The following is a 23,092-nucleotide window of genomic DNA, read 5'->3' on the forward strand; positions in this document are numbered from 1 at the left end:
TATGTTATGGGTACAAATTACAAAACCGCACTTTCTTTGACAAATTGATACTCCGTATAATACCAAATCTGGTACATAATGAAATAATTGTTAAACTTATAACTCATGTTAGATTACAAGTAGATGCAGTTCCAAATAACTTTACAAATCTTACACTATGTAGTATAAGCACGCGATAGATACAATAAAGAATGAAATAACATGTTTAATCGATCTTTGAGATGAATTGAAGTAATGAAGTTTTTGGTCAAGTATGAACTCCCATAAAAAAATAAATCTTTACAGAGTTAATTAAAGTCTTGAAGCCACAAATGCATCTAAATTCTTAAGTTCTCTTCGCAAAACCTTTCCAGCTGCAGATTTTGGTATTGCGCTCACAAATTTAACTCGTCTTACTTTCTTGTGAGGTGCAACCTGTTTAATCAACAATCATGATTTATAGTTCAATAACATTGTTTAATTAAACGTGGACAAAATTAAAGTTATATAAATATATCCATTATAGACATCATGAAAGAGTATAAATTAAACCTGTTTGACGACAAAGTTGATGATTTCAGATTGCGAAATGTTAGCTCTAGGTTTCTTTACGACAAACGCCATTGGAACCTCTCCCGCCACTTCATCCAACGCCCTGAGTCATAGAACGTAACGATTTATAGGATTGAGTTATATTAAAAAAAAAAAAAAAAAAAAAAATAGAGCATTTATATCGTAAATCAATATAAATTAATAAGACCATATATAACAGTCCCTCAGTTTGAGGTGTTAGATGAGGTGTAACCAGCATGGCAAAACTGACGGAGCGTAACCGGATGTCAGTTGGAGTTCTGACGCAAAAAAAAATGTCAGTTTTGGGCTTCAACCAATCACTGATTTTTCTAATTTAATAAATATATATTTTTCTAATTAATTTATTTTTTCCCACCCAATTTTCAATCAAATTTTACCACATTACCCTACCTAATATTTGACACAAAAAACTTACACAACGGTTAAAAAATGTCAGAAACTGACATTCACAATCATATTGCACTTTTTGGCCAAAAATTACACTAACTGCCTGTGACATCACAGTCACCATTAAAAATGGTCTAATGTGAGATAAAAAAGAGCATACATATTTATACTTACCCTATTACTGCAACATCATCTATATCTGGATGAGAAGCCAATACATGTTCCAAGTCAGCTGGAGCAATCTGTAAACAAAATTCCAACTTATATTAGCACAAATAACAAATCAATCTCCTATTATTAACATACAACAAAAAAAAAAAAAGAAAAAAAACCAATTATGATCATTTATAATTTAGGATGATGATAATTTGTTACCTGAAAACCATTGTACTTGATGACATCTTTCATTCGATCAACAATGTATAAGAAGCCTTCGTTATCAAAATATACAATGCCTCCCGTATGCAGCCATCCGTTCTTATCAATCATCGAACAAGTTTCCACCTTGTTGTTGACCCCCGTTGGCTACATATTAAAAACACAATTTCATCCATGTCATGAAGTATCCACCCATGACACCTTTCCCATATCGTTTGGGGGGGGGGGGGGTAAAGGGGAGGGGGGTTTTACTTGGCCGTGCCCTTGGATCGGTTTCAAGGTTTCTTCCCGGGCAGCGATGGGGGCGGGGTTATTATCGTTGCATCGGCATAGTCAAAACGGGAGATGATCGCAACGGGTGGTTTAGTCCCCCTCGGGTGATCCCAATCGCTGTTAAAAAAAAAAAAAAATCAACATCAAATAAACATTTTCAGTATATATACATAGTAGCAGTCAAAAAGCATCAAACCTAAATCAGTATACTACTTAGTCACTTCATATCAACTAAACAAATTTTAGCAAAATATTTTATTGACACTATAACAAATATGTGAGCATTTTCCTAGAAGCTGCAAATATATAGAATATATGAAACAAATAATTTGTAAAATTGTATGGATTTGATATAAGGTAAAATTGTAGGTCGAATTGATTTGTGTACACCTTTCATAATGCCATGTCCTCGAAACCAAAGCTCGCCTGTTACACCAGGTGGCGAACACGAACCATTAATACAATTCACCACTTTGGCTTCCATGTTTGGAGACATAAGCCTTACTGATGTGTAATTCTTTTGTTCTCGCGTGTTGAATCCTCGTGTTCCAAGTGCAGTCGATTCACTTATTCCATAACCCTACAAATCAAGTAATTAACTTTAAATTAGTTCAAAACCAAGGTTAATTTAATACATGAGTTTGACTAATATATAACTAACTGTGTTTGTATTGTGCATTGAACCAATTTTGTTAGTAGTGTTTCATTAGCGCAGACAGACTCAGTCTGAACTACTTGTGCACTACTTGTACTCATTCGATCCTTGGATCGCTTTTATTTTATTTAATTATGTTTTTCGCCAAACAAAAAAAAAACTAAACACTTAGTCTTTGTAATTAAGTACCTGAATGAGATCTATATGAGGAAATGTTTGTACAAAATCTTCAATGCATTTGGTACTAATTGGAGCAGCTCCACTTGAGATTTGTTTTAAGCTCTTCAAATAATTTTTATTAACACTCTTTCCTGTTTTGACCAATGCTGCAATCAATGGAGGCACAGCTGGAAAATGAGTCACACCGTACTTACTAATAGCTCGAACCATCTCCTTATGATAGAATTTACTCATCACAACAATCGACGAACCTAGCGACAAGATCCCTAATGTGAAACGCGTAAGACCGTATATATGAAACATCGGTATAACCGCCAAGTAAACACTTTTTTTGTTATTGTTCCCATATTGTGAAGCTTCAAATCGAACGAATAGTTCAACCCCAGCAATCAAATTTTTATGAGTCAACACAACACCTTTACTATCTAATGGTATACAGGATATTGCAGAAGATACACGACTGTAGCAGCATACAACCTCAAGTCAAAGGGTCAAACTACAACAGCAACTCCAACCTTGAATCAGAATGTAGTTAGAATCAGTTTAGGCAGTTAGGTGATAACTTAATATTAGCACAGGGTAGTGAATTGTATATATAAGTATTTCTTATCTTCATTCAATGTAACAGTTCATTAACTATCAATACAATGGATTTTGTTCAATCTTCATCTTCTTCATTTGCTATTATGGTATCAGACATGAATCACAAGCTGTGATTCATCAAAATCGATCCGATCAACACAAATTAATCCATTCATACAATACTTCCGCTAATTCCGCACAATTACAAGCCCTAAAATTTCACCAATACACTTCAATTTCTTCTCAATTTTACAAAATACTGTTCATCAAACCCTAATTCAATGAATTCACAAATTTGATCATTTAATCTCACAGCAATGATGACTACTTCAACTATACATCAATTTGATGTTAATGATGTCAATTCTCCTAATCATCCATTATTTCCTTCACCAACAAGATCATCCAGGTTTAATCCTCATCTCGAAGAAACTAACCGGATCTGACAACTACAGTTCATGGCAACAATCGATCATGATTGCTCTTAATGCAAAGAACAAACTCAAGATTATCACTGGTGAATTCACATAAGCTAATGTTCAACCATTGCACAAAGCACTTTGGGAAAGAACAAATGATATGATCATCTCATGGATACTCAACACCATCACTGAACAGATTGGTAACTCACTAAAATTTGTTAACACTGCAGCTACATTGTGGAAAGAACTACAAGAACACTACTCTCAACTAGATGGGCACAGAATCTTTCAATTGACAACTGAAATCACAGAACTCCAACAAACCTTCTTACAATTCCACACCTGCAAGAAAGAGCACATTCAAGAAAGGGGTAATTTGTGGTAACTGTGGCTTAGAAGGATACAACAAAGAGGAATGCTATAAGCTTGTTGGATATCCCATTGGTCATCTACTTCATGACATATACAAACCACCAAACAAAATCAACCCATCCATCACAGGACCTGTCAAAGCTGTTAACCTGATGACTGCAAATGCAGGGCATTCTCCACAGATGGATCACTCAGAAGTAGAAATGAATGCAAGAATGGATCAACTCTAGAATCAATTGAACCAAGTTCTACTCATGATGCAGTCTCAACAAAGCAATTATAATGACATGCCTACAGGTATTATCAAATAGATTGCCTCTCACATTACCTGTCAAACATACAGATTCATAGCAACTGTAGTTTCTCATTTGACAAATGCTTGGATTATAAATAGTGGTGTAACTGACCATGTATCTACCTCACTCTCACTCATGCACAATTTATACACTACCACCACACCTATCTATGACAGACTACCAAATGAACACCTCACACAAGTCACAACATGTGGTTCTGTTTCTATTAATCAACACATTACACTGCATGATGTTTTCTACATACGTAGTTTCTCATACAATCTTTTATCTGTAAGTAAACTTGGTCACCAAATTCCCATCGCTGTACTCTTCACTCCTCTATCATGCTATTTTCAGGACCATCACAAGAGGATTGCTCATGTAAAGATGAGAAATGGCATGAAGCTATGGACAAAGAGTTACAAGCACTTGAATCCAACCACACATGGATCATTACTCAACTACCACCCAACAAGACACATATTGGTAACAAATGGGTATACAAAGTCAAGCTTAAATCTGATGGGTCAGTTAAAAGATACAATGCCAGACTAGTGGCCAAAGGGTTTACACAAAGATAGGGCACATACTACAATGAAACATTTGCGCCTGTGGCCAAAATGGTTACTGTTAGGGCACTTTTGGCTACTTCTGTTCATCACAACTGTTCAATTCAACAACTCGACATCAACAATGCATTCCTACATGGTGATTTACATGAAGAGGTTTATATGACTCTACCTCAGGGATGCAATAAACCTGTACCTGCAAATTCTGTTTGCAGGCTCATTAAATCTCTATATGGTATAAAACAAGCCAATAGACAATGGTTTACAAAACTTACAACATTTCTGATACAGCAGGGGTTCAAGCAAAGCTATGCACATACTTCCTTACTCACATACAACAAAGATGATATCTTTTTGGCAATAGTGATCTATGTAGATGATCTGCTAATCACATGCAATAATCCCAGTCTCATTAACACGGTTAAAACAACAATTCATGATCAATTCAGCATCAAAGATTTGGGTAATATCAATTATTATCTTGACATTGAATTTTTCAGAAACAAGGATGGTATCACCATGTCTCAGAGGAAATATGCTTTAGAACTACTACACACAGCTGGAATTTTAGATGAAAAACCCTTAAATGTTCCTATAGATCCAAATGTCAAACTTACAGCCGATCTTGGCACATTATTGGATGATGCAACTTTGTACAGAACACTAGTAGGGAAACTTATATATCTCACCATCACCAGGCCAGATTTATCATTTGCAGCACAATCACTCAGTCAATACAGTCATCAACCAAGAACTGGTCATCTCCAAGCACTCTACAAAGTTCTTAGATACATCAAGTTGTGCCCTGGTCAAGGTCTTCATTTTACAGCCAATATTGACTTACAACTCAAGGCTTTTTGTGATAGTGACTGGGCCAATTGCACCTGTGACACCGCTGATTTTTTTTTTATAAATACGTGGCGGAAGCATTAACGTTAATTAAACCATTATAATAATATAAACATATCATAATTACATAACCAAAACAGTTGATAGCTAGCATTTAACTAATACATATGGTGTCACGTGACGTTTCAACAAAAGTTTAGTTTTATAGGAAAAGACACATCAGAGTTGGCTCCTGTCAAACATAACATCAGCATGCCCCGTCTTCTCCCCAAAAGCATCATCTCTACAAAAGCTAATAACCTGCAGGGAGGAGATGGAGGGGAATTAGCACGAAGCTAAGTGAGTACGACTAACCACAGGCAATAGTATACAGAACAGTTATACTAATCATGTCACAAAGAGCTAACACACAAACATCACCCAAGTGCCGTCTACAGAGACTCTGGCGGCTCGGCCAAACCATTAACCACCAGTTGATCGGGCTGGGGCTTACCAGAAGTTCCTCCACCACCGTATGTATATACATAATCCACACGCGACGGACGCGTCATTCACATATATATACACCACGGTTGTCTAGGCTACCACAGAGGAACCCAACCCGCAGGTTGATCTCTCCTACCGAGGCTACCACACAATAGGGACGCACTGGGCTCCAGCAGACAAGCATCAACTAACATGCAGTCATCACAGCATACTAACTAACTGTATCAATAAGTACAACTAACTAGCATGGCAGTCATAATATAACATGCTACTCTATACTATATTCCACAGTCAGTCCCACTCACCGATTACCAGCAAACGAGAAGGTGTTCAGCTATCTAATCACTGAACCTTCTCTTTCTCCTTTTCTCCTGAGAAATACATATACACGAGTTAGTTTATGTCCATAAACACCAAATAACACAAATATAGAAATTTTGTCAGAAAATCTGTCCGCTAAAATTTTTCTGTTTAACACTTAGTAAAAATTTCACTGTCTAAGACCATCGGTCGATCGTCAGAGACTATCGGCCGATCGTCACTACTCCATCGGCCGGTGGACTACACCATCGGTCGATCGTTAAATTTTCAACCGTTCGTCGAAGGACTTCCACCATCGGTCGATCGTCTAGTCCGTCGACCGATCGTCTCACTCCATCGGTCGATGGTCAGAGACCATCGGTCGATGGTCAGAGACCATCGGCCGAGGGTAGTTCATCTGCAGAAGCTGAAGCCAAAGTGACGGGTTTCACCCAAATTCATCCAATTCTTGCTCTAGAGCTCGATTTTTACCTCAAAACTGACCAAATCTAAGACACTATACATCAAGAAACATAAACCCACAAGATTTGGACTCAAACAACATCAAATTCAACTCTTTTGACCCAAATTACCCACTTTGTAAAAACTATCACAAAAACCCAATTTTCTTGAAGATTAAATCATGAAAACTTGTGATTCTTACCTTGATAGAATCAGTAGATCATAAGGAACACGAAAATGTAAATGATTTGAGCTCAAGAACAAAGATTAGAAATTAGGGTTTGGTATGTGAAAGAGATGAAGGTACGGGAGGGTTTGGGAGTTTTCTAGAAAATGGAAGAATAACCCTCCCACCAAACACTTATGAGTCTTAAAACTCATACATCACAACACACGGGTATTTATCAGTTATCTGATATCTTTCGTACATCATTTGGCAACCCAAACGAAGTCCAAATTAAATAAACAAACCTGTTCTGTGACCCTTGTCACAAACTGGTCATAACCACGTCATCAAATAACAATAAATGTTAATTAAAATAAAAACATATAAAACCACACAACGGCAAAATAGACCATTTCAACTAGGCCCGATTCAAGGATGTTACAAATCTACCCCCCTTAAAGAGATTCCGTCCTCGGAATCTGGTCTACCAAAACAAATAAAGTCACAGGTTCTAATCACATCCACTGTTCTCTAATCTAAGTGCTAGTCAAACGTACGATACACAAGTACTCCAACACACATAGTCGGTTAAATCACCACCAGGGTCTTTCTCATCAACAAAATCAACAAATTTACTTACCAAAATCAATAACCAAATCAAAACTCTTATCATTTAAAACCAACCACCGTTTCTAGCAAGATGTAAAGGATAACTAACTTTCATGACAAACACCGTCAATAATAATTATGGTTACCACAAAGTTCGTAGTTCTAGCAATCAGCATTCTCAATTTCCACGGTCCTTTCATAGATCAAGGTCCATATCAAATCACTATGTCATCTGTTATCAACAAATTACTCATTTTGTCATAGCATCTATCTCTTTTATGCAGTTATCTTTCTTAAAAATTTCTAAGTACATGCAACAGATATTCCTCTAATTCACTAAATTCCAATCATACAGCACAATAGTCAGACAATTTACTACACAATTGACCATAGTATCACACTCTTCTCTTGCACACATAATTAAGTACCATCGGTCAATCATATTTCAAAAACTGCCCAAGTCATTTTCTATCCGAGTTCTAAGATAAAAGGATAACAACTCATCAGTTCAATACCATCTACCGTTAAACTCCTTTTAAACAGGAAACAACACATAGACAATACATCGATCCGTCATCGATTCTAATAAATTTTCACACTTTTTCCCCAGTCATAGGTAATTGTTCACCAATTAACCCATCAATTATCACTAACATTTTGGTTTCTGTCAATTCTCCATAGAAAGTTCTACATTAGAACGAAAATTGCACATCACACATCATAAAGACGAATGGAAATCCACCTTTAATTCATCATATGTAAACCATATCGTCAGGTTACGAGATTACCCATTAGATAACTCCATCGAATTTTCCAATTCAATTCATCTAAACCATAAATTCGTCGTCATCACATTACTTGAAAACACTTGTTCAATCAATTCCCGCAATTTCTGAACCACAATGTCAACACTGGTTCACTAAACTTACCCAAATTTGTAGTTACATACCCATTACTAACCCGATATTTAAGAATTTAACCACAATTCTCGCAAGAATATTATTATATATACTCAATAATCCGTCGACTAGAATATATCTCTGATCATCTCTTCAACAATAAGAATTATTACAAACACGATTCTCAAACCACTTTCAATCATACCATCAATGATTTATACTAACGGATATCCACGTATACTGTTATGACACGGTTATTAACAAGTTATATCCATCAAATAATCTCAGCATGCAAATCGGACACCACACACTACCTCAGTAAGGTTATCACTTGGTTAAAACTCCATTAAGATTCGCAATTTAACAATGTTTAACCAATAATAAACCAATATCTAATTCCAGTCCAACGATCAATACCAAATCTGAAAGTCAACTTCTGATCAAAATCCTCTGAAAAATCGCAATAAACCGACATTAAAGGAAATTCCACTAATAAATATCAATCATTATCCATCAAGTTTCTTTCTTTAAGAAGATTTCATATATACATAATCAAACTATAGTTTACAATCCATCGAAACCATATATATACCAAACATCAATTGTCATCTTATTCGTCACTTGCTACGTCTCCTCCGACTCCCGAAACTACTGCATGATTTACCATGATGTATTTTTGTTGGCCAGACGTAATACATCATCCTAAATCATATTTTCATTTCGAGTATTTCGGAGCAAGTCCCTAATCAAGTCTGTCAATCTATCACAGTATGTTCCTCTGGTCACTGATAGTTACAATCCACTAATACAAATTTATTCTAACGTAAAGTTTCTAACCTGATTGCAACTATCTCGGTATACTAACGCAGCTGTCACAATCACACTGTTCGAATTTACCCAACTGATCCACTTTTGCAAACACACTGGTAAATCCTGACATTTCTACCCAAATCCTCTACAGTTACAACTGTTAAATGAAGAAGTTATAGTTCCCTCAGAACATGATATCATCAACCAATAACTAACCCCATCATTACCATTCATATCCCTGGAGATTACAATCGTCAAGTACAAATGTCACACAACTCTCAAAGTATAGGAATATATTAAATCATACCATGCAATTCCAACGATGTTCCAATCACAATTCTAAGTCAAAAGTCACATATTCTCTAAAGAGTTCACACGGTTCACCGCCCACATTCCCGCCGTATATAGTCACAACTGTCAACTAACGAGATCTCACTACCGTTGGAAATAATCATGGTCAAACCATACCAATTTACTCTAAGAAAATACTAGCCATGATATTCCCAAAACATCGTCCGACACTTCCAATGATCTTGAAGTCAGTAGTACAATTATTATCTAATCTAAGGTCAAGTCAAAGTCTGTCTCTATCTCCTCAAGAGACCAAATAAGGAAAGCCTCCCCCAATAAATTTATAAGGACCATACACAAGGTGATGTTAAACCAAAGTAGGAAGATAGTTCTACTTGACAACCCTACAGGTTCCACACAACAAGTCCAAGCATATAATATCACTACTAGGCCAGTCACCTACTGTTTCAGTCACCGTCTGTAAACCTACAGACTACATATCATACGGCCACAAACTAAGGTACAAGTCTCGGGTCAAGAAATAAGGGAACTACTACCTAAACAGTCCCCACTGGTCACTACGTGTGTCCAACCAGTCAACGGTCTATGGTAAAGAGAAAGACTTCTTACAAGTCTTAATTTAATACAACCAAAGTACGCATAACAATATCAGATCAACTTCGGACTAACAGGCCAATCAAAATCAGTCATACTAACTAATACCTAAAGCATGGTACTTAACAAATCTAACATGTTGCATACAATAAAAGTAGCAAATCCAAACTAGCATGTAAACACGCTACAGTAACTAAGCCACTATGTACTAGCTAAAAAGGAAAATTTTCTAAGGCCATTTAACCGTTTCCACTACCACATCAAACAACATTTATGAAGCATACATATCCACAAATGACGACTTACAATATGCACTAACAAATTACAAAAATGTAATAAAACACGTACCGGCATTTAAGTCATCTTATGTATCACAAGCCTCCGTCAACATCTAACATGCTCCAACTATATCATCTGTGGGGTTTCTCCTCTCCTGTCCAACAACAAGAGCAGAAGATCACCCGGCTGATAAATTCTGTGCCCCGGACCCCACCCCAGAACTCAATCTCTGATTTGCCGAACACTGTAACGCTTTGTATCCCATAAGTTGATAAATCCTCTATATATATATATTATCTCTGCAAGAATCCAACTTCGCCTCTTGATTTATCATACCACATCCCACATTTAACATCGCAAGAAGGAATCATACCCCGAAGTAGAACAACCTGTACCTGTCACTCCTCATCTTTTACAAAGAACCCATATCGTTTCATCTTTATCCTTCTACTTGATTAAATCCAATAAACTTCCTAATTCACTGATCAATTTAACCTGGAATACCTAATAGGTCGAGTACACCAACTCCGTCCAACAGAATCTTTTTCTTTATTATTATCATTATTTTATTACTTTTACTACTGACTACGAATGCTTCTGTATCAGATAATAGTATGGTTGTCAAACTGATGTCGAGGTTGTATCATCGGTGACTAAAATGCTATCCATCGCGGTTACATCTAAGCAGAAACTGAACATCCACCTGACACTGACTAGACCGTCTGATCTGAAGTATAATATCTAAGTCCACTTGTACTTACTGCTCTAACGTATATTACCTGCCCTGAATCTTCAATAACTGTCCTTACAACCTTGACATCTATCTCCGAGGTTCTTCACCTGATATAAATCTGTACTCTGCAGCTCTAACTGTTCTAGGGGCGTTGGGGTCACAGCGTTACCGTCACTATCAATCATACCTGTACTGCACATCATCTTACACCAAAGCTTAGTATAAACTCGGTTAGTACTAACAACTAACACATAACCTATCCTAATACTCACTTAACCCATCCCCAGCATGTTATGTTTGACATGACTCTTCTAAGTTTGAGAACATGACATGTAGATCACAATGCACATGCTGCCAAACTAAGCTCTGATACCAACTTGTGACACCGCTGATTTTTTTTTTATAAATACGTGGCGGAAGCATTAACGTTAATTAAACCATTATAATAATATAAACATATCATAATTACATAACCAAAACAGTTGACAGCTAGCATTTAACTAATACATATGGTGTCACGTGACGTTTCAACAAAAGTTTAGTTTTATAGGAAAAGACACATCAGAGTTGGCTCCTGTCAAACATAACATCAGCATGCCCCGTCTTCTCCCCAAAAGCATCATCTCTACAAAAGCTAATAACCTGTAGGGAGGAGATGGAGGGGAATTAGCACGAAGCTAAGTGAGTACGACTAACCACAGGCAATAGTATACAGAACAGTTATACTAATCATGTCACAAAGAGCTAACACACAAACATCACCCAAGTGCCGTCTACAGAGACTCTGGAGGCTCGGCCAAACCATTAACCACCAGTTGATCGGGCTGGGGCTTACCAGAAGTTCCTCCACCACCGTATGTATATACATAATCCACACGCGACGGACGCGTCATTCACATATATATACACCACGGTTGTCTAGGCTACCACAGAGGAACCCAACCCGCAGGTTGATCTCTCCTACCGAGGCTACCACACAATAGGGACGCACTGGGCTCCAGCAGACAAGCATCAACTAACATGCAGTCATCACAGCATACTAACTAACTGTATCAATAAGTACAACTAACTAGCATGGCAGTCATAATATAACATGCTACTCTATACTATATTCCACAGTCAGTCCCACTCACCGATTACCAGCAAACGAGAAGGTGTTCAGCTATCTAATCACTGAACCTTCTCTTTCTCCTTTTCTCCTGAGAAATACATATACACGAGTTAGTTTATGTCCATAAACACCAAATAACACAAATATAGAAATTTTGTCAGAAAATCTGTCCGCTAAAATTTTTCTGTTTAACACTTAGTAAAAATTTCACTGTCTAAGACCATCGGTCGATCGTCAGAGACTATCGGCCGATCGTCACTACTCCATCGGCCGGTGGACTACACCATCGGTCGATCGTTAAATTTTCAACCGTTCGTCGAAGGACTTCCACCATCGGTCGATCGTCTAGTCCGTCGACCGATCGTCTCACTCCATCGGTCGATGGTCAGAGACCATCGGTCGATGGTCAGAGACCATCGGCCGAGGGTAGTTCATCTGCAGAAGCTGAAGCCAAAGTGACGGGTTTCACCCAAATTCATCCAATTCTTGCTCTAGAGCTCGATGTTTACCTCAAAACTGACCAAATCTAAGACACTATACATCAAGAAACATAAACCCACAAGATTTGGACTCAAACAACATCAAATTCAACTCTTTTGACCCAAATTACCCACTTTGTAAAAACTATCACAAAAACCCATTTTTCTTGAAAATTAAATCATGAAAACTTGTGATTCTTACCTTGATAGAATCAGTAGATCATAAGGAACACGAAAATGTAAATGATTTGAGCTCAAGAACAAAGATTAGAAATTAGGGTTTGGTATGTGAAAGAGATGAAGGTACGGGAGGGTTTGGGAGTTTTCTAGAAAATGGAAGAATAACCCTCCCACCAAACACTTATGAGTCTTAAAACTCATACATCACAACACACGGGTATTTATCAGTTATCTGATATCTTTCGTACATCATTTGGCAACCCAAACGAAGTCCAAATTAAATAAACAAACCTGTTCTGTGACCCTTGTCACAAACTGGTCATAACCACGTCATCAAATAACAATAAATGTTAATTAAAATAAAAACATATAAAACCACACAACGGCAAAATAGACCATTTCAACTAGGCTCGATTCAAGGATGTTACAAATCTACCCCCCTTAAAGAGATTCCGTCCTCGGAATTGGTCTACCAAAACAAATAAAGTCACAGGTTCTAATCACATCCACTGTTCTCTAATCTAAGTGCTAGTCAAACGTACGATACACAAGTACTCCAACACACATAGTCGGTTAAATCACCACCAGGGTCTTTCTCATCAACAAAATCAACAAATTTACTTACCAAAATCAATAACCAAATCAAAACTCTTATCATTTAAAACCAACCACCGTTTCTAGCAAGATGTAAAGGATAACTAACTTTCATGACAAACACCGTCAATAATAATTATGGTTACCACAAAGTTCGTAGTTCTAGCAATCAGCATTCTCAATTTCCACGGTCCTTTCATAGATCAAGGTCCATATCAAATCACTATGTCATCTGTTATCAACAAATTACTCATTTTGTCATAGCATCTATCTCTTTTATGCAGTTATCTTTCTTAAAAATTTCTAAGTACATGCAACAGATATTCCTCTAATTCACTAAATTCCAATCATACAGCACAATAGTCAGACAATTTACTACACAATTGACCATAGTATCACACTCTTCTCTTGCACACATAATTAAGTACCATCGGTCAATCATATTTCAAAAACTGCCCAAGTCATTTTCTATCCGAGTTCTAAGATAAAAGGATAACAACTCATCAGTTCAATACCATCTACCGTTAAACTCCTTTTAAACAGGAAACAACACATAGACAATACATCGATCCGTCATCGATTCTAATAAATTTTCACACTTTTTCCCCAGTCATAGGTAATTGTTCACCAATTAACCCATCAATTATCACTAACATTTTGGTTTCTGTCAATTCTCCATAGAAAGTTCTACATTAGAACGACAATTGCACATCACACATCATAAAGACGAATGGAAATCCACCTTTAATTCATCATATGTAAACCATATCGTCAGGTTACGAGATTACCCATTAGATAACTCCATCGAATTTTCCAATTCAATTCATCTAAACCATAAATTCGTCGTCATCACATTACTTGAAAACACTTGTTCAATCAATTCCCGCAATTTCTGAACCACAATGTCAACACTGGTTCACTAAACTTACCCAAATTTGTAGTTACATACCCATTACTAACCCGATATTTAAGAATTTAACCACAATTCTCGCAAGAATATTATTATATATACTCAATAATCCGTCGACTAGAATATATCTCTGATCATCTCTTCAACAATAAGAATTATTACAAACACGATTCTCAAACCACTTTCAATCATACCATCAATGATTTATACTAACGGATATCCACGTATACTGTTATGACACGGTTATTAACAAGTTATATCCATCAAATAATCTCAGCATGCAAATCGGACACCACACACTACCTCAGTAAGGTTATCACTTGGTTAAAACTCCATTAAGATTCGCAATTTAACAATGTTTAACCAATAATAAACCAATATCTAATTCCAGTCCAACGATCAATACCAAATCTGAAAGTCAACTTCTGATCAAAATCCTCTGAAAAATCGCAATAAACCGACATTAAAGGAAATTCCACTAATAAATATCAATCATTATCCATCAAGTTTCTTTCTTTAAGAAGATTTCATATATACATAATCAAACTATAGTTTACAATCCATCGAAACCATATATATACCAAACATCAATTGTCATCTTATTCGTCACTTGCTACGTCTCCTCCGACTCCCGAAACTACTGCATGATTTACCATGATGTATTTTTGTTGGCCAGACGTAATACATCATCCTAAATCATATTTTCATTTCGAGTATTTCGGAGCAAGTCCCTAATCAAGTCTGTCAATCTATCACAGTATGTTCCTCTGGTCACTGATAGTTACAATCCACTAATACAAATTTATTCTAACGTAAAGTTTCTAACCTGATTGCAACTATCTCGGTATACTAACGCACCTGTCACAATCACACTGTTCGAATTTACCCAACTGATCCACTTTTGCAAACACACTGGTAAATCCTGACATTTCTACCCAAATCCTCTACAGTTACAACTGTTAAATGAAGAAGTTATAGTTCCCTCAGAACATGATATCATCAACCAATAACTAACCCCATCATTACCATTCATATCCCTGGAGATTACAATCGTCAAGTACAAATGTCACACAACTCTCAAAGTATAGGAATATATTAAATCATACCATGCAATTCCAACGATGTTCCAATCACAATTCTAAGTCAAAAGTCACATATTCTCTAAAGAGTTCACACGGTTCACCGCCCACATTCCCGCCGTATATAGTCACAACTGTCAACTAACGAGATCTCACTACCGTTGGAAATAATCATGGTCAAACCATACCAATTTACTCTAAGAAAATACTAGCCATGATATTCCCAAAACATCGTCCGACACTTCCACTGATCTTGAAGTCAGTAGTACAATTATTATCTAATCTAAGGTCAAGTCAAAGTCTGTCTCTATCTCCTCAAGAGACCAAATAAGGAAAGCCTCCCCCAATAAATTTATAAGGACCATACACAAGGTGATGTTAAACCAAAGTAGGAAGATAGTTCTACTTGACAACCCTACAGGTTCCACACAACAAGTCCAAGCATATAATATCACTACTAGGCCAGTCACCTACTGTTTCAGTCACCGTCTGTAAACCTACAGACTACATATCATACGGCCACAAACTAAGGTACAAGTCTCGGGTCAAGAAATAAGGGAACTACTACCTAAACAGTCCCCACTGGTCACTACGTGTGTCCAACCAGTCAACGGTCTATGGTAAAGAGAAAGACTTCTTACAAGTCTTAATTTAATATAACCAAAGTACGCATAACAATATCAGATCAACTCCGGACTAACAGGCCAATCAAAATCAGTCATACTAACTAATACCTAAAGCATGGTACTTAACAAATCTAACATGTTGCATACAATAAAAGTAGCAAATCCAAACTAGCATGTAAACACGCTACAGTAACTAAGCCACTATGTACTAGCTAAAAAGGAAAATTTTCTAAGGCCATTTAATCGTTTCCACTACCACATCAAACAACATTTATGAAGCATACATATCCACAAATGACGACTTACAATATGCACTAACAAATTACAAAAATGTAATAAAACACGTACCGGCATTTAAGTCATCTTATGTATCACAAGCCTCCGTCAACATCTAACATGCTCCAACTATATCATCTGTGGGGTTTCTCCTCTCCTGTCCAACAACAAGAGCAGAAGATCACCCGGCTGATAAATTCTGTGCCCCGGACCCCACCCCAGAACTCAATCTCTGATTTGCCGAACACTGTAACGCTTTGTATCCCATAAGTTGATAAATCCTCTATATATATATATTATCTCTGCAAGAATCCAACTTCGCCTCTTGATTTATCATACCACATCCCACATTTAACATCGCAAGAAGGAATCATACCCCGAAGTAGAACAACCTGTACCTGTCACTCCTCATCTTTTACAAAGAACCCATATCGTTTCATCTTTATCCTTCTACTTGATTAAATCTAATAAACTTCCTAATTCACTGATCAATTTAACCTGGAATACCTAATAGGTCGAGTACACCAACTCCGTCCAACAGAATCTTTTTCTTTATTATTATCATTATTTTATTACTTTTACTACTGACTACGAATGCTTCTGTATCAGATAATAGTATGGTTGTCAAACTGATGTCGAGGTTGTATCATCGGTGACTAAAATGCTATCCATCGCGGTTACATCTAAGCAGAAACTGAACATCCACCTGACACTGACTAGACCGTCTGATCTGAAGTATAATATCTAAGTCCACTTGTACTTACTGCTCTAACGTATATTACCTGCCCTGAATCTTCAATAACTGTCCTTACAACCTTGACATCTGTCTCCGAGGTTCTTCACCTGATATAAATCTGTACTCTGCAGCTCTAACTGTTCTAGGGGCGTTGGGGTCACAGCGTTACCGTCACTATCAATCATACCTGTACTGCACATCATCTTACACCAAAGCTTAGTATAAACTCGGTTAGTACTAACAACTAACACATAACCTATCCTAATACTCACTTAACCCATCCCCAGCATGTTATGTTTGACATGACTCTTCTAAGTTTGGGAACATGACATGTAGATCACAATGCACATGCTGCCAAACTAAGCTCTGATACCAACTTGTGACACCGCTGATTTTTTTTTATAAATACGTGGCGGAAGCATTAACGTTAATTAAACCATTATAATAATATAAACATATCATAATTACATAACCAAAACAGTTGACAGCTAGCATTTAACTAATACATATGGTGTCACGTGACGTTTCAACAAAAGTTTAGTTTTATAGGAAAAGACACATCAGAGTTGGCTCCTGTCAAACATAACATCAGCATGCCCCGTCTTCTCCCCAAAAGCATCATCTCTACAAAAGCTAATAACCTGTAGGGAGGAGATGGAGGGGAATTAGCACGAAGCTAAGTGAGTACGACTAACCACAGGCAATAGTATACAGAACAGTTATACTAATCATGTCACAAAGAGCTAACACACAAACATCACCCAAGTGCCGTCTACAGAGACTCTGGCGGCTCGGCCAAACCATTAACCACCAGTTGATCGGGCTGGGGCTTACCAGAAGTTCCTCCACCACCGTATGTATATACATAATCCACACGCGACGGACGCGTCATTCACATATATATACACCACGGTTGTCTAGGCTACCACAGAGGAACCCAACCCGCAGGTTGATCTCTCCTACCGAGGCTACCACACAATAGGGACGCACTGGGCTCCAGCAGACAAGCATCAACTAACATGCAGTCATCACAGCATACTAACTAACTGTATCAATAAGTACAACTAACTAGCATGGCAGTCATAATATAACATGCTACTCTATACTATATTCCACAGTCAGTCCCACTCACCGATTACCAGCAAACGAGAAGGTGTTCAGCTATCTAATCACTGAACCTTCTCTTTCTCCTTTTCTCCTGAGAAATACATATACACGAGTTAGTTTATGTCCATAAACACCAAATAACACAAATATAGAAATTTTGTCAGAAAATCTGTCCGCTAAAATTTTTCTGTTTAACACTTAGTAAAAATTTCACTGTCTAAGACCATCGGTCGATCGTCAGAGACTATCGGCCGATCGTCACTACTCCATCGGCCGGTGGACTACACCATCGGTCGATCGTTAAATTTTCAACCGTTCGTCGAAGGACTTCCACCATCGATCGATCGTCTAGTCCGTCGACCGATCGTCTCACTCCATCGGTCGATGGTCAGAGACCATCGGCCGAGGGTAGTTCATCTGCAGAAGCTGAAGCCAAAGTGACGGGTTTCACCCAAATTCATCCAATTCTTGCTCTAGAGCTCGATTTTTACCTCAAAACTGACCAAATCTAAGACACTATACATCAAGAAACATAAACCCACAAGATTTGGACTCAAACAACATTAAATTCAACTCTTTTGACCCAAATTACCCACTTTGTAAAAACTATCACAAAAACCCAATTTTCTTGAAAATTAAATCATGAAAACTTGTGATTCTTACCTTGATAGAATCAGTAGATCATAAGGAACACGAAAATGTAAATGATTTGAGCTCAAGAACAAAGATTAGAAATTAGGGTTTGGTATGTGAAAGAGATGAAGGTACGGGAGGGTTTGGGAGTTTTCTAGAAAATGGAAGAATAACCCTCCCACCAAACACTTATGAGTCTTAAAACTCATACATCACAACACACGGGTATTTATCAGTTATCTGATATCTTTCGTACATCATTTGGCAACCCAAACGAAGTCCAAATTAAATAAACAAACCTGTTCTGTGACCCATGTCACAAACTGGTCATAACCACGTCATCAAATAACAATAAATGTTAATTAAAATAAAAACATATAAAACCACACAACGGCAAAATAGACCATTTCAACTAGGCCCGATTCAAGAATGTTACAGCACCAGTTCTAGAAGATCCATTATAGGCTACTGCATTTTTCTTGGATCTTGTCTACTGTCAAGGCAGTCAAAGAAACAGAAAGTGGTATCTAGATCATCTACTGAGGCAGAATACAGGGCTTTGGCAGATTGCACATGTGAAATCACCTGGTTAGAGAGTCTTTTATTGGACCTTAAAGTCCCAAACACCAAACCTGTTCCAGTTTTTTGTGACAATGAATCTACAATTGCATTGGCTTCTAATCCTATTTAACATGCCAGAATCAAGCATATAGAGATCGATTGCCACTTTGTAAGGGACAAGATCAAGGATGGTCACATTAAAACAATATTCATACCCTCACCAGCTCAAGTGGCAGATGTACTGACAAAGGGTTTAAGAAAATCTCCTCATTTCACCTGTATCACCAAGTTTGGCATTTGTGATCCATTCACACTGCCAACTTGCAGGGGGTAATGGTATACAGGATATTGCAGAAGATACACGACTGCAGCAGCATATAACCTCAAGTCAAAGGGTCAAACTACAACAGCAACTCCAACCTTGTAACAGAATGTAGTTAGAATCAGTTTAGACAGTTAGGTGATAACTTAATATTAGCACAGGGTAGTGAATTGTATATATGAGTATTTCTTATCTTCATTCAATGTAACAGTTCATTAACTATCATTACAATGGATTTTATTCAATCTTCATCTTCTTCATTTACTATTACTAGAACCAGTAGTACCAGAAGAATAAAGAATAGTAACCGTATCATTTTTGTAACACCCGGTTAAATGACTTAGATGAAATAGGCTACTTTGTGTTATTTTATATTTAAAAATGTGATATCTTTATTGTGGATAATTAATACAAATTACTTGTAAAGTGAAATAATAAATTATGTGTATATAAATTTATATGTAAGCGTGTGAATGTGCTTGTGATGATGGTCACAGAAAATATCTGTTTGTGTGATTTGGACCTCATTAGGATGACTTAAAGAGGTGCGTTGTATTCCAGATAACAGATAAAATACCCGTGTGTACTAATTTAATAAGTAGAAGTGGTGGCTTTTATGTGAGTGTACACGTGGTTGTTCTTGGTTCCCTTTATCTCATTTGTGTTTTATTATTTCTTTCATATAGGTAAATCACACACATACATATAACTGATGCATATATGCGTACCACCACCACCACACTTATCCATTTTTACACTTCTAAATGATTGATTATTAATAAGAAAAATTATGGTACTTCCTTATGCTTATGGATTACGTTTAGAAACAGGTAAACAAGTTAAATCCTTTTGAGTTGCTTTGATTGTTGTAATTAGTTTGTTTTATGGGTTTTGATAAAAATAGGAGTAAATGCTAGAATCTTGTTAGATGAAGTTTGCATGATGAAATTAGTTATTGTTATAGCTTGATTATGATGTACAAATGATGTATGTATGCTTTAATCATGTTAAATTTGCAATATGGTGAGTCTAGGGTTTTGGTTAAGATTTGGGTATTATTTATATTATGATCAAATTATGTATAACACATGTGTGTAAGTGTTTTTTAGACTTGTGTGATGATGGGAATATGTTCTGTATATTTTAGGTGACTTTCGTGTTTCACCAAATCGACTAAAACAAGTAGAAATAGTGTTTTTGGGTGTTAAACCCATATGAATTGTTGCTACTGTTGTTCTTCAGGATCCACACGAGTGACTTGTCACTCGTGCGGTTGAGCCATGGAAATGGCACGAGTGACGTACGGGTGAGGTCTCACTCCCTTGTGAGTGAGCTCGGATTTTGTTGTTGACTATTTCGTACGACTGACCCTCACTCGTGCGAGTGAGTTGGTCAACCGTATATTGTATGTTGCCACTCGTACAAACAAGATTTTGTTATTGAACCCTTGTTTGTGAGTAATGGACCGTACGACTGACATCTCACTCGTATGAGTGAGATGGTCAATCATACGAGTCAGTGGTTGTGGCATACAAGTCACTATATGTTTGTGATGGTTGTCACCCACGCGGGTGAAGTGACTCACTCGTGCGAGTGATGGCAACACGTGCGGATGACCTTTTTCGACTTAGATGAATTTGTGGTTTTGTTGTATTGATATGATATGCTGATATGTGGACTTTGGACTTGTTATTGTTGACATGTTAGCACTTGTTTTAGTCAGCTATAGTTAGTCAAAGGCCTGTGTGTGTGAAACCATGCCGTTGACTAGAAATGTTACATTGATATAGGGTCAGTGATTATCTCGACCCACTTGATGTTATTGTATATGCTATTAGTATTTTTGATTCGATATATAAGTGGGATATGATTTTTGACTTGAGTTGTATCATTATCAGGTGATAAAGTGGAAGTAAAGACTCAGTAATATAAGACCACTGAGTTTTGATGATATCGGTGTGTGGGACTATTCTAATATTTATAAGTGTTTAGCAGCGGGTTATGCTATTATTACCTTGGCTTACTGATGTGGCAGCGGAGGTGTACAAAATATTATTATTGTTTACTACGAAATATGATGAAATATTACACAAGTTTTATTTAATTTATTTACAGATGGAATATACCTAAACATTGCTACAACACTATAGGCAGTGTACCTAATCGTAGAGTAGTATAGTTTTTAGTAAGTCTGGTTCGTTCTACAGGGAGACGGCTTATTTTACACTATATTTTTATATAACTATATTTGTACAATATATATATATATATATATATATATATATATATATATATATATATATATATATATATATATATATATATATATATATATATATATATATATATATTACAATTATTATTATTATAAAAGGGGGTTTTATATATATATATATATATATATATATACATATATACATATATATATATATATATATATATATATATATTACAATTATTATTATTATAAAAGGGGGTTTATATATATATATATATATATATATATATATATATATATATATATATATATATATATATATATATATATATATTACAATTATTATTATTATAAAAGGGGGTTTACCGTTTAGTGACCGGTTTGTCGATTTTATATTTTAAGTCACAATTACAACCTAATGCAAAATATTATATATAACTTTATTTAAATCGTAAAATAAATAACGATATTTAAATAACGAAATATAAAATTGCGATAAGAAATGAAATAAAATAATTATGCTTATTTAAACTTCCGTAATCATGATGTTTGATGTTTTGATTTTAATTTATTATCCTGGGTTAATTGTCCTTTGTCCTGGATTATTTGATAAGTCCATCTGGTTTTATCCATAATAGTCCATCGGTCATAATTATAAAGTGCGAGGGTCTTCGCCAAATTAACCTTATACCCGTAGTCAAATATTCCAACTAATTGGGGATTTAAACCGTAATAAGGTCTTAATACATTGTTAATGATTACACCAGGTTATCGACTGCGTGTAATCCAAGATTTTAATACTTCATTAACAGTTACACCAATTACCCTTGAATGTAATCCACCCCTGTTTTAATGAGTCCATTGACTATTAATCCATCCCCGTGTCCGATCAAATGAACAATTATTAGTATTTATAGATATCCCGTGTAGCGACCCGACCAAATCGTCATTGACGGCGCCGTCTACTTAGGTCCCGTTACGTGGTCATAAGTCTTTAAAACAACGTTTGACCAAAAGATATGTCGCATTCATTTCAAATGTAAAGGTTGTTCAAGTTTTACAAGAATAGTTCCA

General features: G+C 36.4%; 1 pseudogene; it reads right to left on the minus strand.

Moving 5' to 3' along the window:
- Positions 1-291: 291 nt before the first annotated feature.
- LOC139901859 (4-coumarate--CoA ligase-like 6) overlaps positions 292-23,092 on the minus strand; it is a 34,724-nt pseudogene continuing 11,923 nt past the window's right edge.

Source organism: Rutidosis leptorrhynchoides, chromosome 3 (genome assembly GCF_046630445.1).
Source record: "Rutidosis leptorrhynchoides isolate AG116_Rl617_1_P2 chromosome 3, CSIRO_AGI_Rlap_v1, whole genome shotgun sequence".
Lineage (NCBI taxonomy): Eukaryota > Viridiplantae > Streptophyta > Magnoliopsida > Asterales > Asteraceae > Rutidosis > Rutidosis leptorrhynchoides.